Genomic DNA, 17014 nt, shown 5'->3' with positions numbered 1-17014 from the left:
AATTCAGGTTTTGTACCCTTTAACATTCATTTTCTTAATTAAGTTCGATCTTATCTTAGCCAATTCTGACCGTGCACAAAACTCTTTCAGCGTTCCTCCTCCACAAACCTTCCACAATGTTTTGTATCCATATTAATCAGTCCCTCACTTTCTTTTCCATTCAGAAACAATCAGCTCTAGGACAAAACCACCTTTTTCCCTTTAACAAAATGCATTTTCATTTATCATACCTTCTTTGCTGAAAACACACATCTTACATTTTTGCATCTGAAATCTTTCACTTATAATTTTTAAACGTAAAACCTTAATCTCTAGTGAAAACCAAGAAGCAAGTAATTCACTAGCATACTAGCATTTTTTGATTGACAAACTTATGCTTTAGTCTTCCTCTCCTAAGAAGGCAAAGGTAAGTAAACTTAGACCTGCCCAGCAATTAATGTTCTAATATTTTATCCTATTTGAAATGACCCAGATAGTCAATGAATTCTCTTCCTTTAACTTACCTTCATTTCAAGTTATGAAAATCTAGAGGTTATTTTAGATAGATGTTCCCAAAACATAATTATTCCTATAGAGTTCACCTAAAACTCTTACCTCATTTGCCTCTGTTTTATTTAATTAAAAGCTTTGTCATATTGTTATTTTTCTTGCTGACAAACTTTGTTAACAGGAATAATAAGGTCTTATTTGATTTCTAGTAAACCTAGGTACAATGAAAGTATTATACTTAATGTTGATGACTTTAAAGTATTAATCACACCAACAAGCTTAATCTAACTTTAATACCAGATATTAATTCAATACTGAATAATATTTCCTGAACCCGAAATTCACTCTGGCCAATTTTTTTTATATTTGAGTATTTATATAAGCACTTAATTTCCTTTAAGCCAGTTAAATAGAGCTCTTCTACAAATTAATTCTGGCAATGCCACACATCTATAACACACGTACAAATACAAACACAGGGACCTCATAGTTCCCGTTCCAAAATTTTAGCCATGAATCAGGTACAACAAGGTAAAACCCATTAGTTACAAAAGAGATTGGATTCAAATTGGGTTTCTGGCAGATGAGACAAATCAAGATCACCTGTCTGGATGGCTAAACACTTTTTACTAACATTTATGGAAAAGACACTTCTATTTGTAGCTTTTGGTGATTTTAGGAACAAAGTGGAACCTTTTCATCCTGAGAATGTCGCACTCTTAGACAAGAACAGACACATTTTTTTGTTTTTGTTTGTTTCACTGTTCCTTTCCTCCATTTGATATCAGTAAAAGTTTTAAAATCACAAAACTGATTTTGGCTGTAAATGGACAAACAGTACCAAACAAAATGAAATGAAAAACCCAAAGGACAAACAGAAAATCCTAAATAAACGCTCAAGTTTGGTCTTGGGGTTTTACATATACCAACGACACAGGAGACCATAAATTACATAATTAACACAGTAAGGGTAGCAGTCCGTGGTGCACAGGGTCCCAAGATAACCCTGCATAAAGCCCTTGTGGAGATCCTAACAGGTACTGTGGCCACACATTGTTACAATAAAATATCGTCTTCCTCTCACCCATGGGTTCATAGCTGTAATCAGATCGCATGTCCAAATTGCGCCTCAGAGGACTTTCTTTAGGGATAGTTGAAACATTTCCCACTTTTAAAGACAGAAATTCAAGACAAACAAAACACAAACTTCACACACAAATGCTAGCATCCAAAGAAACAAACTAACTGGTTCCCAAATCGGATAAAAGACCAACAACTATTTCCTCTCTCCAACAGGGTACCCCAAACAAATTGGCTTACTCCAGAGAACAAAGCCCCAAACAGAGAGGAAATAAAGTTCCTGGCTGTACACAGCAAAGTGACTTACCCTACTATGTGGAGCCCACCAGCTTCCAAATGTTTCTTGCTCCAACTGCCAAGCGCTGGGGCAGCAAGTGCCACTTTGGGGAATTTTGAAGGGAAGATCCTCAGCACAAGTGGTCCCGGCAGCTGCTAGGGCCTTAACTGAAAATTCCCAAACTGGACTAGCTAGCCATGAGCATCAAGGCTCTTGGCTGGATCCCCAAAATTTGTTACCTAGTTCAAGCTCATATTGCTTGCCGCACAACAAGCCAATAAATTGAGAGACAAGTTGTTGGGACAAAGAACAGTATCCTTATTTGGAAAGCCAGCGGACTAAGAAGATGGTGAACTCGTATCCCAAGTTAGAATGCAGGCTTCTCTTATACTAAAAGGGGAGGGAGTAAAGTCGAACACTTCCTGGTTCCCATCAGCCTCCGTAGGGGCTGTGTTAATTTCTTCCTGCCTGCAGCCATTCGCAGGTGGGCCTGATCAGGATGTTTACTGTGAGCTAATCAAAGTTATATTAGCTTAATGCACATTACCTGGGAGGTAGGGGTCCCAGAGATGGACCATTATGTATTCTTTAAGCTTATAGGCAATATCCTTTTAGTGATTAACTTGTAATATATAGAATACAAAGGTTCTTCCCTATTACAGTCTGAGGATCTAACTTAAAACTTGGTTACTATAGTTGAAAACACTATTGTATAACTGAAATTTGCTAAGAGAATAGAACTGAAATGTTCTCACCAAAAAAAAAAATGTTTAAAGTGATGGATGTTTTAATTAACCCAATGGGGGGAATCATTTCACAATGCAAACATATAATTTCACATGTAGCAAATCACCATGATGCACACTTTTAAAAAGCTTACAACTTTATGTCAATTATACCTCAATAAAACTGAGGTATAGGGCTATATCTGGACGTTCACTGAGTTCAGCACAAATGATCACCTTCAGAGCAGAGGCTGAGGTATAGAGTCTAGAACTGAGGTTCTAACGCATCCGAGAATCCAAACACCTGGAGGGCTGGAACCTTGTCTTATTCATTACTGTATCCCCAGTCCTTGGAACAGGGCTTGGCTCAAAGATGGCCCTTAATACACACTGAACAAAGGAAAGGAGGAGGACTGACCTCCTTCCAGGGACACTCCACAAGCTGGGCTGAACCAGGTTCTGTGGCCATGTGAGGAATAGCCCCCTGGCCTTTTGGGTCCAGAAGATACCATCCCTCACCCCACCCACACATGCAAATACCAGCGAGTAGATGCCTGCAGTGTAGGAATGTCCAGCCTGGCCTCTGTGGCTACAGACCCACATTTTTCACTATCTGCTGAACACGTGGAGCAGGACGAAGGGGACACAGCTGGCACCCCGGCTGCCTACAACTTGGCTCTAGCCAACTCCCCCCACCCCCCATGTACACCTCAGCTTGTGGAGCTGACTTTTGATCCCCAGGGTGGTATTTCCCGCCTCCGCCCTCCCCGTTCAGGAAAAGCCCCGCCCATCGCTGCCTAAACCCCCCTCAGCCTTCCCAGGCAGAATCAAAAGTCAGCAATGGACTCCTCAGCGAGGCCCTCTCCTCCACCCTGCCCCACCCCACGGCCACCACTCCTGGAACAGACGGTGGTGCCGGCACTGAACACTGAATTCAGAAGGTGGAGCATCTGGGGGTAAAGAAGAGGTGAATTGGGGGACCACACGAGAGGAGGTGCCTGTGGGACACCCAGGAGGAGAGCAAGCTGCGTCTCTCAAACGCTGTTACTCCTACCCCGGCACCATTCTTCGCAACCCCTGACTAGCTACCCCGGCGTCCGGCTCCGCTCACCTCCAGCTCCTCCACTCCGGCCCAGATACCGTCGACGTCACGGGATTCCCGCTATCTCATTGGTCGACATTTCCTCTCCCCGCCCATGCGTGGGAAGGAGGGAGAGCCATGGTCCCTGGGGGTCAGGGAAGGGGGTTTCCGTGGTGATTGCAAACTGGCTGCACCCGAAGCGCCCACGTGGTCCTCCCCCAATCCGCTCTACTGGATGAGATTCCCCCAGGGCAGAGGCTGCTACATCCGCTGTGCTTGGAAACCGGAGACCGGATTCGCCCTCCTCCCGACGGGACCCCTAGCACAGCGCTGAAAGGAGGCGCGTTGAGGGAGGCGGGCGCCCAGCCTCCAGCAGCACTAGAGTCGGGTGGCCTCTAGATTTGTTTTTCGCATCATGGCCTTGGATTAGTCTCTCCTCTGGGCATGTGTTTCTTATGTAGAATCGGAGAAAAGGGACTGTCCGCCCTGATCCGCGAGCAGCTTCCGCTTCAGAATGAGAGATTCTTAACCAGGAGCCTGCATTCCTAACCCGGCCTTGCCTCCGGCCTCAGTTTCCTCATCCGTAAAATATGAATGTTGCGATTTGGAACATGGGAGTGGGGGTGGAGGGGTATTAGAGCCCTTTCAGGCCTGTGGCTGTAAGCCTGGGATCTCTCTCAATGGCCGGATGTTTTTGAGGGGTTCAAGATGAAGGCACCTGCCCCAGGTCCCACAGTTATAAAGTAACTGAGTCATTTCCAGCTCTTCTAAACAGCAAGACCCTGAGTGATCTTTCAGAGCCTCAGTTTCTTCATTTGTAGACTGAGGACTGTGAACCCCTCTTGCCTAGGGTGTCCCTATAATTATGTGAAAAATACGTAGAGTTAAGTGCCAAGCACAAGGTACTTAATAAAAGCTCATTATAATGGATTTAATTTTTAGTAACAAAAATGCAGTCTCATTAAATATGTATTCACTGTTGTGTCACGCTTATTCTGTTAAATCTCTTTTCCCCTTTGGCTAGTCTGGCTTCTCCTGCTCTTCTCCTCCTCCACCCCCGCCCCCATTTCTGTAATTCCCAGGGACTCAGCTTGCTTCTCTCTCATCCTGGTCACTTTACAATCCCCTCCTTGAGATCTGTACTCCAACCTGCTGTAGAGTCGAATAAAACCCTCTCTCTTCTTGTCCTCACTATGCCCAAAGGCAAGGCCACACAACTTTGCTATAATTAGGGGTTTTGTAGTTTTTACTATAGGAACACAGTTGGGGACAGGAAAAGTAAGGAACCAGGGGCAATTATGAAGCTCAGGGAAATGATACCAAGATGTAACATGACTCCTCTGCCAGGTACTTAAATAGTAGCATCCCTCTGGGTACTGACCCAAGCTCACTTCTCACCTTAAGTGCCATCTCTGCAGAGAGTCCCCAAATCTCTGTTGCCAGCTCAGATCTCTCCTGACCTATGGACTCAGCTGTGTATTGCATAACGTCTTCATTCTTTCATTCAAGAACATGGATCTCTCCACTTCTCTGGGTAGGTCTCCAGAGGAATAGGCCCATGAAAGACCAGTCCCCACTTCTGATCTAACAGCCTGCAGAGGGATGGACCAGACAGGAACCAGCCTACTTCTGCCAACAGGAATGAGGCCATGCCCTGTGAGAGAACCAAGGCCCCTGAAGTACACATTTTGCTTGTTCTTTTTTTTTTTTAATATATTTATTTTTGGCTGCGTTGGGTCTTTGTTGTTGCACACGGGCCTTCTCTAATTGCGTCTAGCGGGGGCTCCTCTTCGTTGCGGTGCGTGGGCTTCTCATTGAGGTGGCTTCTCTTGTTGCGGAGCACAGGCTCTAGGTGCGCGGGCTTCAGTAGTTGTGGCTTGCGGGTTCTAGAGTGCAGGCTCAGTAGTTGTGGCGCACGGGCTTGGTTGCTCCGTGGCATGTGGGATCTTCCCAGACCAGGGCTCGAACCCGTGTCCCCTGCATTGGCAGGCAGATTCTCAACCACTGCGCCACCAGGGAAGCCCCATTTTGCTTGTTCTGATGATGAATTGAGACCTGCTAGACTCTGTTCCCCACCCCAGGGAAGAACTGAAAGTAGACCCCAGAGCAGTGAAGCCTTGGTCCAAGAGTGGTCCATGTGGAACACAGAAATCTTTCCGTATGCTGTTTTCTCCTTTCTCACTCCTCTAGTTAATTTAGGCCTTCTGGAACCCAAGGCTCACAAAACCTTTCATGAAAGGGCCACAGTTTATGTCATCACACTCATCTCTCATGGATCCCTTTCTCCTCAAAATGTACCTTGAAGTCTTTGCACAAGAGCTTCCTCCTGCCTAGAACTTGCCCTGCTCCTTGTTCCAGCCCTGCCACCTGCATTTTCACCAGGCTATTTGCTGCTACCCATCTTTCTGACCTCAGTTTAGAAGTCACTTCCTCTAGGAAGGCTTCCTGAACCTCAAAAATTGGTTGAATATTATTCACAGGTGCATATCAAAGGATATAGGAATGCAGTGACACAATGTGTAGGATTTGTTTAAAATACAAGAAAGAAAGAGAGAAAGAAAGAGGAAGGAAGGAAGGAGGGAAGGAGGAAAGGAAGGAAAGAAGAAAGAAAGAAAGAAGGGAAGGAAGAAAGGAAGGAGGGGAGGAAGGAGGGAAGAGAGAAAGAAAAAGAAAGAAAGAAAGAAAGAAAGAAAGAAAGAAAGAAAGAAAGAAAGAAAGAAAGAAAAAGAAAGAGAAAGAAGGAAAGAAAGAAAAAGAAAGAAAGAAAAGAAAGAAAGAGAAAGGAAGGAAGGTTGGTTATCAAGGGTGGCCAAATTTTTATACTTATTGAAGTTGGAGAACTGTTATATGAGGATTCATTATACTATTCTCTCTACCTTTGCATATATTTGAAATTTTACCAGTTAAAAAAAAAAAGAGGAGGGACTTCCTTGGTGGTCCAGTGGTTGAGACTCCACACTTCCACTGCAGGGGGCATGGGTTTGATCCCTGGTCTGGGAACTAAGATCTCACATGCCGTGCAGCACAGCCAAAAAAATAAATAAATAAAATAAAATAAAAACTTTCTTAAAGAAAAATAAAAAAGAGGAAAAGCACATATACACATACACAAAATCTCGGTTAGAAGTGACAAGGCCAGACACAGACCCTTCGACTTTTGTGTCTCTGGCCAATGTCCTGTTCTTTGTCTCATGAGTGATTAACTAAGATGAGAACTCTCATCCCCTGTGTCCCCTAGCTAGACACAGAGATAAACATTTTCTGTTTAGCTGACTGAGACTTCCCCTGATTCAAAACAATCCCAACTGTAAATTCCTCACACCTGTAACCTATCTATTCCTCCCTATAAAAGTCTGAATCAAAACCACCCTGCCTAGACACTCTGATCTTTGTATCTGTGGGGCTCCCCCTGAGGAAATGGACTGAATAAAATCAATCTCCTTATTTGTCCACATTGTCTTTGACAGGAGTCCCTTCTATGGTTTCCATAGAATTCTTCTCCATCATAGATGTCATGCTGAACTGTAACTGCTTGTCTGTCTTCCCCAGTATCCAGCATGATAAAAATGGGGAATTCCTTCGATGTCCAGTGAAGGACTCAGCACTTTCACTGCTGTGGGCCCAGATTCGATCCTTGGTTTGGGGAACTAAGATCCCAAAAGCCATGCATCGTGGCCAAAAATAAATAAAATTAATTAATTAATTACATTAATTTAAAAATGGTCAATCTGTGACTGTTCTTTCTGGTAATGACTATCTACCAGACAGCGTAATATTTTATTCTGGCCCTCCTAGTTTGAAGGAATAATGCATACCAAATGTTTATTGCAGAATGCTTATCTTTCTGTTCTCTGTAACAAGAAAATGGAACCCAGCCCATTTAGAAATTTTATACTTTTAATAAACAAATTGAAAAGAAGGGCGTCCAGATCACAGCCTTGTGTTGGGTTTGCTGACAGTTCAGTTTGGAGACTGTTTCCATAGAGATCTGGCCTCCCCTTTTCCAGTGACAGACAGCTAACAGTGGTTCTCAATCTTAGCTCACCTGGGAGTCTTAAAAAATACTGATGCCTGGGCCCCAGCCCCAGAAATTCGGATGCAGTTGATCCAGTGCATGGCCTGGGCAACAGATTCTTGAAAGTTCCTCAAGTGATTCCAATGTGCAGCCAAAATTGAGAATCACTGTTAGATCGAAGCAGAGCATCATCAGTGTTCCCTCCTGGCAGACTGGTGGGAGCATCCTTGGTGGGACAATGGATGGCACACTTGGATGGCACATCACAGGGACTGGCAATCTGACTGGCAGTGATGCCAGCAATCTCAGTGAAGACAGCTCTAGACAACTACAGATAACCCAGCATCACCAATCTCGACTGGTGGCAGGAAGCCAGCTCTGATCTCATCACCAAGAGGCCCAGACAGGGAGACTGATCTTCAGCCAGACAACAAAAGCAGCTGAAGGAGCTGGATGACGACCAAGTGGAGTAGGGAGGCTTGTGCTACCCAGGTCTGTGCAGTTGTCAATTGCAGTTTCCTCATCTGTAAAATGGTGATAAAAATACTACCTGCCTCATAACCCTCTCAGACTTCAGACAATACTACAAAACTATAGTAATCAAAACAGCATGGTATTGGAACAAAAACAGACATATGGATCAGTGGAACAGAATAGAGAGCCCAGAAATAAACCCACACACCTACGGTCAATTAATCTTTGACAAAGGAGGCAAGAATATACAATGGAGAAAAGAGAGTCTCTTCAGCAAGTGGTGTTGGGAAAGTTGGACAGCTGCAAGCAAATCAATGAATTTAGAACACACCCTCACAACATATACAAAAATAAACTCAAAATAACTTAAAGACTTAAATGTAAGACATAACACCATAAAACTCCTAGAAGAGAACATAGGCAAAACATTCTCTGACATAAATCGTACCAATGTTTACTTAGGTCAGTCTCCCAAGGCAATAGAAATAAAAGCAAAAAAAACAAATGGGACCTAATCAAACTTATAAGCTTTTGCACAGCAAAGGAAACCATAAACAAAATGAAAAGACAACCTACGGACAGGGAGAAAATATTTGCCAATGATGTGACCAACAAGGGTTGCAAACAGCTTACATAACTCAATAACAGAAAAACAAACAACCCAATCCAAAAATGGGCAGAAGACCTAAATAGACATTTCTCCAAAGAAGACATACAGATGGCCAATAGGCACATGAAAAGATGTTCAACATTGCTAATTATTAGAGAAATGCAAATCAAAACTACAATGAGGTACCACCTCACACTAGTCAGAATGGCAATCACTAAAAAGTCTACAAATAATAAACCCTGGAGAGGGTGTGGAGAAAAGGGAACCCTCCTACACTGTTGGTGGAATGTAAATTGGTGCAGGCACTATGGAAAACCTCCAGAATGGAGGTTCCTCAAAAAACTAAAAATTGGGTTGCCATATGATCCAGCAATCCCACTCCTGGGCATATATCCAGAAAAAACTATAATTCAAAAAGATACATGCACCCCAATGTTCATAGCAGCACTATTTACAATAGCCCAGTCATGGAAGCAACTGAAATGTCCACTGACAGATGAATGGATAAAGCAGATGTGGTACATACATACAATGGAATACTACTCAGCCATAAAAAAGAATGAAATAATGCCATTTGCAGCAACATGGATGGACCTAGAGATTATCATACTAGGCAAAGTAAGTTAGAAAGAGAAAGACAAATACCATATGGTATCACTGATATGTGGAATCTAAGATATGACACAAATGAACTTATCTACAAAACAGAAGCAGACTCACAGACACAGAGAACAGACTTGTAGTTGCCAAGGGTTTGGGGGGAGGGATGGATTGGGAGCTTGGGATTAGCAGATACAAACTATTATATATAGAATGGATAAATAACAGGTCCTGCTGTATAGCACAGGGAACTATACTTAATATCCTGTAATAAACCATAATGGAAAAGAAAAAAAAATACTACCTGCCTCATAAGTAGTTATAGGGAATAAACAAGTTAACATATATGAAGTGTTACTAAGTGGTATGTAAGTCTTAGCTGCTGTTGTGGTTTGGAGAGGTGAGGAAATTGGGCAGCGTTTCAGTGGATAAAATAAGATTTTTTACATACATCTCTTCCCTGACCAGTATGGTCTCCTCATATGAAGCTGTTCACAGTTTACAGTGTTTTTAGTTCCTATCATAATGAAAAAAATTGTAATGTTCATACTGTCTTAGTGTAAATGAACTTTGGTTTCATAAGTCATGTAGTTTTCATGTATTGATACTAACAGGCTTCATGTTCTGGCAAGCTTGTGATCATTGCAATTTCCTCCTTTGGAGCATCAGCAAGACACTGGGGTTTATGCTAGGACTTGCTGTGTTGGAGAAGGCAGCTCTTACCCGCTGGGGCCGTGGAGTGGGTTTGGAAGGGACCCCAGGTTTCTCTACCAACCAAATGCTGTGCTTATATCTGTGGCCTGAACTCCTGGTTTAGCTTATTGGAGAAAAGACACTTAAGAGGTTGAAACTTTGGGGCCAGGACAGTTGGGAGTGGCAGGCCCTGTCTGTGCAAAGTCACTAGGTTATCTATCCTGAGTAGAGAGATATAATGATGAAGGCACCCCCCTGCTATTCTCCAGGGATGCTGACCTATGCTGGGCAGGTCTGTGTTACCACCAGAGTTCCTCCTATTCCCCTTGAGGTGTTGACTCTTCAGGTATCAAACATGGAGCACAGGCACAGCAACTCCACCTGCTGACAGGATTAAACTAGAATATTCTGCCCTCACAGGGCAATCCCATTTCTCTTGCTCTGCTGAAGGAAAAAGGCCCAAGAACTGTCAACAGTTTTGATCAAAAGCAATTGACACAAGGGAAAAAAATACTTTATCAGAACAAGAGAGACTATAGACTATTTTCTAATCCCCTGGAAAAGTATGCATCTTTTGAAAGGATTTGTTGTATCTGAAATCCAAATTCTGAAATTCAGTTCCTGGTACCTACCAAAAGCAGGGCAGTGACATTCATTGGTGTCTTTTGTGTCTCAGTCAAGGATAAATACTTTACATATGTTGAATCATTTAAAATCCTCTTAACATAATTATCTTCATTCTTATTGGTCTGGAAAAGAAAGCTCTTAAGTTGAGGTAACACCTCCAAAGTAGCACAGCTAATACGGGATTGGGGCCGGAACACCATTCCAGATCTGTCCATAGACTCTGGCTTCTCGGGGAGGATATTCATCTGTTTACCTAAGACAGCGGGGCTGTCTTAACATGAATAAAATGACGAAATGTCTTTTCAAAGATATGGGTTTTATGGAAAAGTCAGAAAATATACAGAAGCAAATGGAAAAATAATCATTCATCATCTCCCATCCAAGTTACTGCAGAAAACAGTTTGGGGTTATATTTGAAAACGTTAATATGCTTACCTGCTTTTGTCATCTGAGCCTTTATAGTGAGGTTTTATTTCTAGGTCAATAAATGTAGATCTAGGGGCTTCCCTGGTGGCACAGTGGTTAAGAATCTGCCTGCCAGTGCAAGGGATACAGGTTTGAGCCCTGGTCTGGGAAGATCCTACATGCCGCAGAGCAACTATGCCCGTGCGCCACAACTACTGAACCTGCATGCCACAACTACTGAAGCCCGTGTGCCTAGAGCCCGTGCTCCGTAACAAGAGAAGCCACCGCAATGAGAAGCCCGCGCACCTCAACGAAGAGTAGCCCCCGCTCGCTGCAACTAGAAAAAAGCCCACACACAGCAACGAAGACCCAGTGCAGCCAAAAATAAATAAATGTAATAAATAAATGTAATAAATAAATAAATAAAAATAAATGTAGATCTATATCATCTACAGTTGACTGGGTAGTATCTCAGTGTACACGTGTCCTAAATTATTCACCTGGTTCCTCTATCGTTAGACATCTAGGTTGTTTCTAATTTTTATTTATTATAAACAGTGTTCAATACATATCTTTGTACATCTTTGGGTGCTTTTGTTTCTTTAGGGGAAAAAATCCTAAATGTGAAATTGCCAAGTCAAAGGGAATGCACATAACTTTCTTAAAAAACAAACTTTTGTTTTATTTTTTTTTGAAAGGCTTTTAAAAAAATATTTATTTATTTGTTTGTTTATCTTGTTGTGCCGGGTCTTAGTTGCAGCAGGCAGGCTCCTTAGTTGTGGCTCACGGGCTCCTTAGTTGCAGCTCACTGTCTCCTTAGTTGCAGCATGCAGGCTCCTTAGTTGTGACATGTGAACTCTTAGTTGCAGCATGCATGTGGGATCTAGTTCCCTGACCAGGGATCAAACCTGGGCCCCCTGCATTGGCAGTGTGGAGTCTTAACCACTGCGCCACCAGGGAAGTCCCTGAAATTTTTTTTTTTAATTTTATGTACAAACAGCTAGCATTGTTTCTGCTGTAAGGATGTCCCGGATGACCCAGTCAAGGAAGTTTACTTGGTCCAGCTTAATGAAGCCAATATCCTTTGTGTACTGACGGATCATACTGTGCTGGTTTGAGCAGAGGTAGCAAGAGCAAGAACCCTGGCTGAATTTTCTCGAATGGCTCCAGAAGAGCTGCTGGCAACCCATCTTGCTTTCTCGAATGCAAGGAGGCAAAAGGAAAGAGCTCCAAAAACAAACTTTCAGATTCAAGTATGTCATGTATACAGAAAGTGCACAAGTTATAAGTGGACAGTTTGATCAAGTGTCACAAAGGGAGCACACCTGTGTAAATACCACCCAGATCAAGAAATAGAAAACTATGATCCCCCTCAACCCCTCTCAGGCCTCCCCCCAACCTATCCTGCTCTCATCTTTCCAGACATAACCACTCTCCTGAGGTTTAACATCACAGATTGATTCTGACTATCTCTTAACATTATATAAACATTATCATCCAGTGTGTACTCATTTGTGTCTGATTTCTCTCACTCAATGTTATCTTTGTGAACTTATGTTGATGAGTATAGTGGGAGCTCATTTTCATTGATGTATTTTTTTTAATTCTAATATTGAATTTTTAGAAAGTGAATACTCACGGGCAACATCATACCAGAAGCATCTCTTGTGCCTTTTACCAGTCCTTGCTTTCCTAAAAGGTGACCTCTCTTCCGATTTCTATCACACTCGATTTGTTTTACCTTTCTTTAAATCTTATATATAAGTAGATCATACAGTAAGTACTCTTTGATGACTGGATTTTCACTCATATTTTTACCTATTGGATTCACCCACATTTTTGGGTGTAGCAGGAGTTCATCCTTTATTGTAATTGTAGATCAGTTTATGAACATGCAGTAATTTATCCATTCTACTGTTGATAGGCATTTGGATTTTATGATTTTTGGCTATTATCAGTAATGCTACTATGAACATTCTTGTGCATGTCTTTAATGTTTGGAGGGGGGCATGTCCCCCCTTTCATTATTTTTCTTTTTCAGAATTTTTGGGCTATCTTTGCATATTATTCTTCATAGAGATGTACTTTAGTATCACTTGGTAAAAATCTTAGAAAAGTTAATGTTAGCATTTTGATTTGAATAGTGCAAAACACACAGGTTAATTTAATATCTTAATTTTGAGGATTCTCATTCCGTGTTTATTAAAATCCTATGTCTCTTGACAAAGTTTTACAGTTTTCTTCATATCATTTTTAAGCATTTATTTTTAAGTTTATTCCTCGGTAGTTTATACCTTTGGTTGCTTTTGTGAATAGGATCTTCTTCCAGGGAGGTCTTTCGATGACACTGTATGAAAGAAATAAATGAGTGCTGTTTAGAAATTCAGTATGTTACAGAAATTCTACTTGTCTCTTTTGTTTGTAAACAACTATTTAGAACTTTCATAGTTGCTTAGTAACGTGTCCCCTTGGCTTTTCATTCTGTGGTGGTACAAAGATAACATGGAATTCTGGAGAAATCCAAAATTACATGGCGGTGTTGGAAGCTTTCCCAGCTCACGAGTCCCTGCACAAGTTTCTACTCAGGCTGACGGGAAAGAACACCTAAAGCCTGGGCCATTTCTAGGTACTTATTCTGTACCAGTTACTACTAAGTGTGGAGAAAACAGACAGATGATCCTCAAAAACATGTATAGAGCTTTCAGTTTTCTATGGAGAGAGATTCAGCCTGTAAGGCTGAAGAACCTTCCAGCAGGGGACCCGCATGGGGAAAGGCCCTGAGGTGGGAGGGATTTAGCACATTCAGAGAAGGGAAAAGAATGCAGGGCCCGGATGTGCTGAGTGAGGGGTGTGTCCTGAGATGAGTCATGAGTGGGGAAGTGCAGGCAGGATTATCTGCTGAGATGATGCTTTTCCCACTCTGGCTGATGGGGACCCAAGCAAATGCGATGGGCTGGGGTCTGGCAGTCAGGCGGCCCTGGCTGCAAGGTGGTGTGGGCCCAGGGAGACTGAGTCCCAGCCCCAGGGTTGCCTCCTTCTAGCTGTGGGAATGAGGGCCAGTGGCCTAACTCTCTCCCTGGGCCCCATACTGAACTGGACATCTGGCATTGTAGCTTAATTGTAGCTACATTACATAGAGAATGGATGGACAACAAGGTCCTACTGTATAGCACAGGGAACTATATTCAATGTCCTAGGATAAGCCATAATGGAAAAGAATATAAAAAAGAATGTACATATATGTATAACTCAGTCATTTTGCTGTAGAGCGGAAATTAACACAACATTGTAAATCAACTATATTTCAATTAAAAAGAATTACTAATGAAATTAACACTTAAAGATCAACATATAAAAATACTTTTGGGACTTCCCTGGTGGTCCAGTGGTTAGGACTCCACACTTCCACTGCAGGTGGCATGGGTTCAATCCCTGGTCAGGGAACTAAGATCCCACATCCTGTGGCGTGACCTAAAAAGAAATAAAAATATGTTTTTTAGCATCATCCTTGCAGATTAACTTTATCTTATTTTTAAACTACATTTAATAAGCAGCAAGTTGGAACAGTTAAGCTTTTGGTTCCTCCCTCTGTTAAGCATGTAACCATCTGTAAGTGTACACATGAGACACTGCTTCTTCAAGGGGCCCTTTTGAAATATGGGCAAGCATTTTCTCATGGGAATAACATCACCCTCTAATTGGATGCAATAAGAGAGTAAATGGCTTGATCATGCAGAAGACAGCCTAGTGAGGGAGAGGGTATGTTTATACACACAGGATTCCTTTGATTCACACTCTGCTGTGTCCTGTGTTTCTATGACAGACATCCGGTCATTCCCCTCCCAGAAAGCCATTGTGTGGCACCAAAGAGATAAAGCGTGTGAAAATGCTTTTTAGCAGAAGAGCTAGACAGGTTGGGGGTCGTAATTAGGTTGGGTGACTTCCTGGGGTCCCTGAGCATCTGGGGAAACAGGTGATAGGGGCCCTGACAGGTAACCCACTGAGAAAGCGGAGGAAATGCCAAAACTGAGATAACTGAGGCAGCTGGAGATCAAATAAGACCTTTAAATTTTAATTTTTTTTCTAAGCTGGCCTGCCCACAGTTCAAAATTTGGCACTAGTTCCCATGGAAAAATGCTGGTTGCCTCAACCATGAGACCTTTCACTGCCCCTCACCCTCACCCTGTCCAGCTTCGACCTGGGCTCAGCCTAGCCAAACCCAGCTCCTGAATGCAAGTGGGCCCAAGTGTTGCAGGAAAACGCGTGGGGCCAGAGAGGATGGTCACGTCCCACGTCTCAGGCGAGTCCCTGGGACGGCCGCCAAGTGTGGGTTCTTAGCTTCGCACAGGAAAGAATTAAAGAGCGAGCCACAGTAAAGTGAAAGAAGGTTTATTCAGGGAGATACATATTCCATAGATGGAGTGTGGGCCATCTCAGAAGGTGAGAGTGGCCCCAAGGTATAGGGCTGCCAGTTTTTATAAGGGTGGGTTTTTATAGTGGGTAATTTCATAGGCTAATGAGTGGGAGGAATATTCCAGCTATTTTGGGGAAGTGGTGGGGATTTCCAGGAATTGGACCACCGCCCACTTTTTGACTTTGTATGGTTGGCCTTGGAACTGTCATGGCACCTGTGAGTGTGTCATTTAGCATGCTGATGTGTTACAATGAGCGTATATTGAGGCTCAAGGTCTAGTGGAAGTCAACTCACAATTGGTTAGTTGGTTCTAACCAATTTATGTCGTGTCCTCAATGGCTGTCATTCTTTTAAAGGTTGTGTCCTGCCCCCTTCCTGTCTCACAAGCACCCATGTGGCTCAGAGATGGGGTGAACACATCTGGTTTTCCTGTGACCCTCCTCATTTGTGCCTGTCGTCCTGGTGCCATCACTAATACTCCCCCTTTCATCCTCCGCAGTCCTCCAATATAGGTGATAAATTATATGTTCTCCTTATTGAGAACCCAACTACGGTCTGTTACCTCAACAGTCAGCAAGACTTGGAAGCCTAGGTTTGGAGAGCAAGGGTCCAGGGATACTGCACTTGTTCCCAAAAGGTAAAAGGAATGGACAGCAGGGGACGGTCTAAATTGTTCAGCCTAACATAAGAAAGACCCAGAAGGCAGTGATAATGCTCTGGTTCACCTCCCCATCCCAGGCATCCTCACTTGTTTGAGCACCAGCACGGCTGCTCTGCGTACTAGGAATCTAGATGCATAAAGCACGGTACACTGATCAAAGGCAATGAGACATTCATTCCATCTAACAAAACTGAGTCCAAGCTCACTTTGCGTACCACACAACAGGCCAATGAATCTGGAGACGAGGTGTTGAGGCAAGGCATAGCGACTTTATTCAGAAAGACGGCAGACCAAGAAGATGGTGGACTAGTGTCCCCAAAAAACCATCTTATCAGGGTCTGGATGCCAGTTTCTTTTATAGAACAGAGAGGGGGAGGCGGTGAGGAAGTCAAGTAAAAAGGGCCATTAGTTTTGCCTGGCTTGGCCAGCATCAGGGAGGGGATGTATTAATTCCTTCTTTTCTGCAGCCATCCACGGGTGGGCAGGGTCAGATTGTCTCCCTGTGAGCTGAACAAAGGCACTTTAGTGTAACATTCAGGCAGAGGGGCAGGGTTCCCTGAGGCAGGCCATTATGGATGATTATAATAACAAAAGCAACGAAAAGCAAAGGTTAAAGTCAAAGAAACAGATCCAACATGGAGTCAGATTTTGTTCTTCCCTGTTACACATTTACTGACATGCTACTTTGGTCCAGGAACAGACATAGATACTGGGAATCCAAAAAGGATTTCAGGCGAGTCACTAGACTTATAGTGCAGTGAGGTAAACGCTAGGAGGTAAGCCCAAGGGGTCATGGGAGCCCAGAGGAAGAGCTGGCTCACTTTTCCTGGAAAGCCGTGGGGGGGAGGCGGGGCGGGAGGAAG

General features: G+C 43.1%; 1 long non-coding RNA gene across 1 annotated transcript in view; it reads right to left on the bottom strand.

Annotated features, from left to right (window-relative positions):
- Nucleotides 1-17014, bottom strand: part of LOC309632393 — a 158524-nt gene that overhangs the window by 66427 nt on the left and 75083 nt on the right. The window contains exons 11-12 of the long non-coding RNA XR_014246876.1: nt 12716-14547; nt 1877-10488 (exon numbers count right to left, since the gene is read on the bottom strand). This is a non-coding gene — a long non-coding RNA (uncharacterized lncRNA). The remainder of the gene's footprint in view (nt 1-1876; nt 10489-12715; nt 14548-17014) is intronic.

This window comes from Balaenoptera borealis (genome assembly GCF_965194805.1).
Source record: "Balaenoptera borealis genome assembly, chromosome: 7".
NCBI lineage: Eukaryota > Metazoa > Chordata > Mammalia > Artiodactyla > Balaenopteridae > Balaenoptera > Balaenoptera borealis.
This window is presented reverse-complemented; position numbering and strand designations above follow the sequence as displayed.